Source organism: Mytilus edulis, chromosome 11 (assembly GCF_963676685.1).
Source record: "Mytilus edulis chromosome 11, xbMytEdul2.2, whole genome shotgun sequence".
NCBI lineage: Eukaryota > Metazoa > Mollusca > Bivalvia > Mytilida > Mytilidae > Mytilus > Mytilus edulis.
Window position 1 is genome coordinate 80,192,837 of NC_092354.1, and position 8,687 is coordinate 80,201,523.

The following is an 8,687-nucleotide window of genomic DNA, read 5'->3' on the forward strand; positions in this document are numbered from 1 at the left end:
ATGGCTGCCGTTGCCATGGAAACAGCAAAAATGTGAAATTTTCTAAAATGCTCTTAATGTACTGAAAAGTTACAGAAAGATGTACTGCAATGCATATATGTGCATTCACTGTTAAACAATTTTGAAATGGCTGCCGTTTAGTGGCCATTGGGGGAAGGGTGACATCCGCTATTGCTTGCAATGGCAATTCTAGTTATTATTATTTTTTTTCTTGCAACAAATTTTGTCCAGGTGATTTCTCGAAATCCAATGGACAAATGTTGATGGAACTCTACTATAGTAAGGACCCCCAGTTGCAGAGTTGCAGGAAGTATGGAATGGTTCAAGATGGCTACCGTTTCCATGGAAACAGAACAAATGTGAAAAAATCCAGTTTTTTGTTTTGGTGAACTGTTTGAATATGCTTTATCTCAGAATCATTATATTTTAATACAATGTAGGTGCCCACTATATACAGGTGTTGGATGATTTTGGTGATCATTGGAACTACTATGTTGCCATGGAAACTACACCAAAAATTTCAAAATTCTCAAAGTGCTCCAAACTTCAGGAAACTTCACAGTAACGATGAGCAACATTGGAAGATGTTGAATTTGGCGTTGGAATTTCCAAAATATCTGTTGTTACCTTGGAAACAATGCAAAAAGGTCAAAACTTTGGATTTTCACAGAACATTCCAGAACATCAATGTTAAATTTATTCTAGAGACATTAAATGGTATATGATTATGGAGGGAAACAATTGCAGCAGGGGTTTGACTTTGGAATATTCAAAATGGCCGCCGTTACCATGGAAACAGCAAAAATATCCAAAATTTCCAAATGCTTCAAACTTAATGAAACTTTGCAAAAATGTTACTAGACATCTGTAGATGTACTATTTGACTTTGGAATTTTCAAACTAGCTGCCGCTCACCTGACAATGGGGGAAGGGTGCCATCCGTTATTGCTAGCAATTACAAATCTAGTTATGGCACCCTCAACGGAGTTGGGGTGACGTATTGTTATTGTACGTTTCTTTTTTTTCTTATTATGGCACCCTCAACGGAGTTGGGGTGACATATTGTTATTCTACGTTTCTTTTTTTTCTTATTATTTTTATTATTCTTCCACACATTTTGTCCATCGTGTTTCAAAGAATTGAGTGATCCAATATTGTTGGAACTATAACATAATGAGGACCCCCATTTGAAGTTGTGCACCTTGCTATGGAATGGTAAAAGATGGCCACCGTTTCCATGGAAACAGCACAAATGCGAAAAAAATCAAAGTGTTCCAAACTGGAAGAAACTCCACAGGAATGTTAACTGGCATCTCCTGATTTCCAGTTTGACTTTGGAATTTTCAAAATGGCTGCCGTTACCATGGAAACAGCTAAAATATCAAAAATTCTAACTCTTTCGTTATAAGATCCAGCTGGATGAAACTTTATGAAAATGTTCTCCAGTATGCCAAGATGTCAAGACAATATTTGGATAGTTCAAAATGGCCGCCGTTGTCATGGAAACTGGGGCCCAGTTTTGCATTGACCCTATGGAAAAATGCATAAAATCAGCATTTTCTCAGAGAGTAGTGCACCAAAGTCAATGAAACTGTATTGATATATAACATGACATGTGGCAATGAGACGTACGCTTTTAGAATTTTGGAATTATCTACTGTAACCATGGTTGCAGCACAAATGTTCAAAATTTCCAAAAAAAATTAAGTGCTGCAAACTGGATGAAACTTTACAGGAATAGTGACTGACATGTGCGGAGTTCCATTTTGAAGTTGGAATTTCCAAAATGGCCGCCGTAACCATGGAAACAGCAAAAATATCAAAATTTTCAAAATGCTTCAAACTTAATGAAATTTTGCAAAAATGATGACTTGGATGTGTAGATGCACTCTTTGACTTTGAAATTTTCAAAATGGCTGCCGCTCGCCTGGCAATGGGGGACGAGGGTGCCATCCGTTATTGCTAGCAATTACAAATCTAGTTTTTCTTATTTTTCTTCCACCTAATTTTGTCCAGGAGGTTTAATGAAATCCAATGGACCAAAGTTAATGGAACTCTATTATATAAAGGACCCTTAGGTGAAGAGTTGCAGGCACCATGGAATGGTTCAAGATGGCTACCGTTACCATGGAAACGGAACAAATGTGAAAAAATCTAGTTTTTTGTTTTGGTGAACTGTTTGGATATGCTTTAACTCAGAATCATTATATTTTAATACAATGTAGGTGCCGACTATATACAGATGTTGGATGATTTTGGCATTCATTGGAACTACTATGTTGCCATGGAAACTACACCAAAAATTTCCACAATATGGAAATGCTCCAAATTTTTTGAAACTTCACAGTAACGATGAGCAACATTGGAAGATGTGGAATTTGGCGTTGGAATTTCCAAAATATCTGTTGTTACCATGGAAATAATGCAAAAAGGTCAAAACTTTGAATTTTCACAGAACATTCCAGAACATCAATGTTAAATTTATTCTAGAGACATTAAATGGTATATGATGGTATATATGATTATAGAGGGAAAAAATTGCACTTTTGGAATATTCAAAATGGCCGCCGTTACCATGGGAACAGCAAAATTATGAAAAAAATCAAAATGCTTTAAATTTAATGAAACTTATAACACACTTTGCCTAGCTTATGTAGACTTAACTTTTGAGTTTCGAATTTTCAAAATGGCCGCCGTTGCCATGGAAATGGATGCCGCTCACCTGGCAATAGGGGAAGGGTGCCATCCGCTATTGCTTGCAATGGCAAATCTAGTTTTTATTATTTTTCTTCCACCTAATTTTGTCCAGGAGATTTCTGGAAATCCAATGGACCAAAGTTGATGGAACTCTATTATATAGAGGACCCTTAGGTGAAGAGTTGCAGGCACCATGGAATGGTTCAAGATGGCTGCCGTTACCATGGAAACGGAACAAATGTGAAAAAATCTAGTTTTTTGTTTTGGTGAACTGTTTGGATATGCTTTAACTCAGAATCATTATATTTTGATACAATGTAGGTGCCCACTATATACAGGTGTTGGATGATTTTGGCATTCATTGGAACTACTATGTTGCCATGGAAACTACACCAAAAATTTCAAAAATCTCATAATGCTCCAAACTTTATGACTCTTCACAGTAATGATGAGCAACATCGGAAGATGTGCCATTTGGAGTTGGAATTTCCAAAATATCTGTAGTTACCATGGAAACAATGCGAAAAGGTCAAAAAATTAAAAAATAAATAAAAATCCTACAAACTGGATGAAACTTAACAGAAATGGTCACTGGCATAAGCAGAGTTGACTTTTGAAGTTGGAATTTTCAAAATGGCCGCCGTAACCATGGAAACAGCAAAAATGTCAAAAATTTCAAAATGCTCCAAACGAGATGAAATTTTACAACAACGTTAATAAACATGTGTAAAAGCGCTCTTTGACTTTGAATTTTTCAAAATGGCTGCCACTCGCCTGGCAATGTGGGAAGGGTGCCATCCGCTATTGCTTGCAATGGCAAATCTAGTTATGTCACCCCTTTGAAAAAGGGGGGATATATTGTTATTCTACGAATTTTTTCTTCCACACTTTTTGTCCAGCCGATTTCTCGGAGATGCCTTGACATATATTTATAAAACTGCACCATAATGACAATCCCCATGTGCAAAGTTGCAGTAAGCATGGAATGGTTCAAGATGGCCGCCGTTTCCATGGAAACGGCAAAAATGTAAAAAACCGAAAAATGGTCCAAATTTAATGAAACTTTCAGAACTAATAACTCATCGTTAGAAGGCGTGACATCCATCTTAAGAACTTTTAAAATGGCTACCGTTGTCATGGAAACGGTCCAAACGTGAAAAAAACGAAAATAAATCCTTAATTAATTCATAGAAAATAAACCGCTACAGATACGGCAAAAAAAACCGTCAGTAGAAAACAGCAGTATAAACTGTAGAATTCATTGCCGTTGGAATTTTTAAGATAGCTGCTGTTACCATGGAGATAACGCTAAAAGTGCACATTGGACCCATATGGTAAAAAACGTCAAAGTAACATTTTCGTACAAATTTTAAGCTCATTCCCGTTTAAATGCTATTGTATTGTCATCTGTCTTCGAAATTTTCAAAATGGCCGCCGTTGCCATGGAAACAGCCTTAAAAAAAAAAAAAAAAAAAAAAAAACTCGAAAATTTGAGACAAAATTCTGGGATGAAGACTATGTGCAAAACATCTTCTAGAATATGCTAGAAGAAAACGAATATATAATTTAACGTGCTTCTTTCTATTCTATACAAAAATCGTGTTCTGAAGAGAAAATCGCCACTGAGAGAGAGAGAGAGAAACATGAAGAGTACACATAATTGACATTTCTGCACTTGCATTAAAGTACACATCCGTTAATCGAACACCTGCAAAAATATACACATTAGCTGAAATCAATCGATAAGCGTGTAATTAAATTGTACAAGATAAAATACTTGTATCGTGTGATACGCGTGATATTGAAGAATAAAATGAACAGTTAGTATGCCGCTCCGTCAATATATACACATGTTGTCTGTCCAAGGTTCCCTCTAAAAAGAATAGTAATGTACTAACTCCACGATAATATACTTCAGTATCACGTGACAGCACCTTTCTTCCTCAAGCGTGTGTCTAATTTAAGATTTTAAAGAGTTCCCCAACTATAAATAGACATCACTCTTAGTCTCCGAGAAGAGAAAAGGGGGGGGGGGTCAAAGGCATGTATACTAGACGTGCCATGTGACTTTGATACACTCAAACTGGTTGCTGCTACTGTGACAATGTCAAGAACGGGGTGACATCCTCCGCTATTGCTTGCAATGGCAAATCTAGTTATGGCACCCTAAACGGAGTTTGGGTGACATATTGTTATTCTACGTTTCTTTTTTTCTTATTATTATGTCACCCGATCGACAATGTCGGGTGACATATTGCTATTCCTCTGTTTCTTTTTCACTATTATTATTATTATTATTATTATTATTCTTCCACCTAATTTTGTCCGGCAGTTTTCTCAGAGCCAAAGGAACCAATCTAAATGATGGTACACTATAACAAGGAACCCTGACTTTCCAGTTGCAGTGCAACTTTGGAACTAAAAAATGGCTGCCATCACCATGGAAACCGAAAAATAATGGAAAATTCCAGTTTTTGGTTTTGATGAATTATTTGGAAATGCTTTAACTTAGAATCATTATATTTTGATACAATGTAGGTGCCGGGCATATACTGGTTTTGGATGATTTTGGCAATCATTGGAACTGCTATGTTGCCATGGATACTACACCAAAAATTTCCAAAATATGGAAATGCTCCAAATTTTATAAAACTTCACAGTAATGATGAGCAACATTGGTAGAGGTGGAATTTGGTGTTGCAATTTCGAAAATGTCTGCCGTTACCATGGAAACAATGCAAAACAGGTCAAAATGGTCAAAAAACCTTTAAGTGGCATTTATTTTCTTAAAATGGTAGGTCAAATTGATTGAAACTTTGATGGTATGGTCCCTCCCATGTACCAATGTGGTATATGCCATTTAATTTTGGGAACGGTCTCTGTTACCATAGGAACCATCCCAAATGTCAAAAATTTCAAAAATTTTAAAATGCTTCAAAATTGATGAAACTTAATATGGTTGTACACTGACAAGTCTGAATGAGACTTTTGAAGTTGGAATTTCACAAATGGCCACCGTTGCCATGGAAACTGCAGAAATGTCAAATATTTTCAAAATGCTCCAAACTTAATGAAACTTAATATTATTGTTAACTGGCATGTATAGATGAGACTTTTGACTTTGGAATTTTCAAAATGGCTGCCGTTGCCATGGAAACAGCAAAAATGTGAAATTTTCTAAAATGCTCTCGATGTACTGAAAATTTACAGAAAGATGTACTGCAATGCATATATATATATGTGCATTCACTGTTAAACAATTTTGAAATGGCTGCCGCTTAGTGGCCATTGGGGGAAGGGTGACATCCGCTATTGCTTGCAATGGCAATTCTAGTTTTATTTATTCTTCCACACATTTTGTCCATGCTATTTCTCAGAATTGGCTTGAACAATATTGATGGAACTATACCATAATGTAGACCACTATATGAAATTGTGCAATCGGGGTATGGCATCATCAAGATGGCTGCCGTTGCCATGGAAACTGATAAAATGTGAAAAAAAATGCAATTTCTAAATCTTTTATTATACGACCTAGCTGGATGAAAGTTTATGGTAATGTTCCTTGGTATGCCTAGATGTTGTGACAATATTTGGAAATTCCAAAATGGCCGCCATTGTCATGGAAACAGGGCGAAAGTTTCACATTGACCCAATGGGAAAACATATTCAAGCTGCATTTCCTGCAAGAATATTAGATCAAACCTTCTACAACTTAATGAAAATGTTACATGGCATGTCCCAAAGTGGCACCTGTCTTTGGAATTTTGGAAATGGTATCCGTTACCATGGAAATAGCAAAAATTTCAAAAATTTCAAAATGCTCCAAAATTGACGAAATTTTACAAAAATGTTAATTGGCATGTGCATATGTTATCTTTGACTTTGGATTTTTCAAAATGGCTGCCGCTCACCTGGCAATAGGGGAAGGGTGCCATCCGTTATTGCTAGCAATTACAAATCTAGTTATGGCACCCTCAACGGAGTTGGGGTGACGTATTGTTATTCATCGATTCTTTTTTTCCTTATTCTTCTTCCACACATTTTGTCCACGCAGTTTCTTGGAATTGAGTTGACCAATGTTGATGGAAGTATACCACAATGTGCACCAGCATGTGAAGTTGTGCACCTGACTTTGGAATGGTCAAAATGGCTGCCGTTTCCATGGAAACAGCAAAAATGCGAAAATATTCAAAGTGTTCCAAACTGCACGAAACTTCACTTAAATATTAACAGGCATGGCTTGAGCTGCATTTTGATCTTGGAATTTTCAAAATGGCTACCGTTACCATGGAAACAGCTAAAATATCAAAAATTCTAACTCTGTCGTTATAAGACCCAAGTGGATGAAACTTTATAAAAATGTTACCCAGTATGCCAAGATGCCAAGACGATATTTGGAAACTCCAAAATGGCCGCCGTTGTCATGGAAACTGGGGACAAGTTTAACATTGACCCTATGGGAAAATGCATAAAATCAGCATTTTCTCAAAGAATATTGCACCAAAGTAAATGAAACTGTATTGATATATAACATGACATGTGGCAATGAGATGTCTGCTTTTAGAATTTTGGAATTATCTACTGTAACCATGGTTGCAGCACAAATGTTCAAAATTTCCAAAAAAAAATAAAGTGCTGCAAACTGCATGAAACTTTAAAGGAATAGTAACTGACATGTGCAGAGTTTCATTTTGAAGTTGGAATTTCCAAAATGGCCGCCGTAACCATGGAAACAACAAAATTGTCCAAAATTTCAAATTGCTCCAAACTTAAAGAAATTTTACAAAAATGTTAACTTGCATGAGTAGATACACTCTTTGACTTTTGAATTTTCAAAATGGCTGCCGCTCGCCTGGCAATAGGGGGACGAGGGTGCCATCCGTTATTGCTAGCAATTACAAATCTAGTTATGGCACCCTCAACGGAGTTGGGGTGACATATTGTTATTCTACGTTTCTTTTTTTTCTTATTATTTTTATTATTCTTCCACACATTTTGTCCATCGTGTTTCAAAGAATTGAGTGATCCAATATTGTTGGAACTATAACATAATGAGGACCCCCATTTGAAGTTGTGCACCTTGCTATGGAATGGTAAAAGATGGCCACCGTTTCCATGGAAACAGCACAAATGCGAAAAAAATCAAAGTGTTCCAAACTGGAAGAAACTCCACAGGAATGTTAACTGGCATCTCCTGATTTCCAGTTTGACTTTGGAATTTTCAAAATGGCTGCCGTTACCATGGAAACAGCTAAAATATCAAAAATTCTAACTCTTTCGTTATAAGATCCAGCTGGATGAAACTTTATGAAAATGTTCTCCAGTATGCCAAGATGTCAAGACAATATTTGGATAGTTCAAAATGGCCGCCGTTGTCATGGAAACTGGGGCCCAGTTTTGCATTGACCCTATGGAAAAATGCATAAAATCAGCATTTTCTCAGAGAGTAGTGCACCAAAGTCAATGAAACTGTATTGATATATAACATGACATGTGGCAATGAGACGTACGCTTTTAGAATTTTGGAATTATCTACTGTAACCATGGTTGCAGCACAAATGTTCAAAATTTCCAAAAAAAATTAAGTGCTGCAAACTGGATGAAACTTTACAGGAATAGTGACTGACATGTGCGGAGTTCCATTTTGAAGTTGGAATTTCCAAAATGGCCGCCGTAACCATGGAAACAGCAAAAATATCAAAATTTTCAAAATGCTTCAAACTTAATGAAATTTTGCAAAAATGATGACTTGGATGTGTAGATGCACTCTTTGACTTTGAAATTTTCAAAATGGCTGCCGCTCGCCTGGCAATGGGGGACGAGGGTGCCATCCGTTATTGCTAGCAATTACAAATCTAGTTATGGCACCCTCAACGGAGTTGGGGTGACATATTGTTATTCTACGTTTCTTTTTTTTCTTATTATTTTTATTATTCTTCCACACATTTTGTCCATCGTGTTTCAAAGAATTGAGTGATCCAATATTG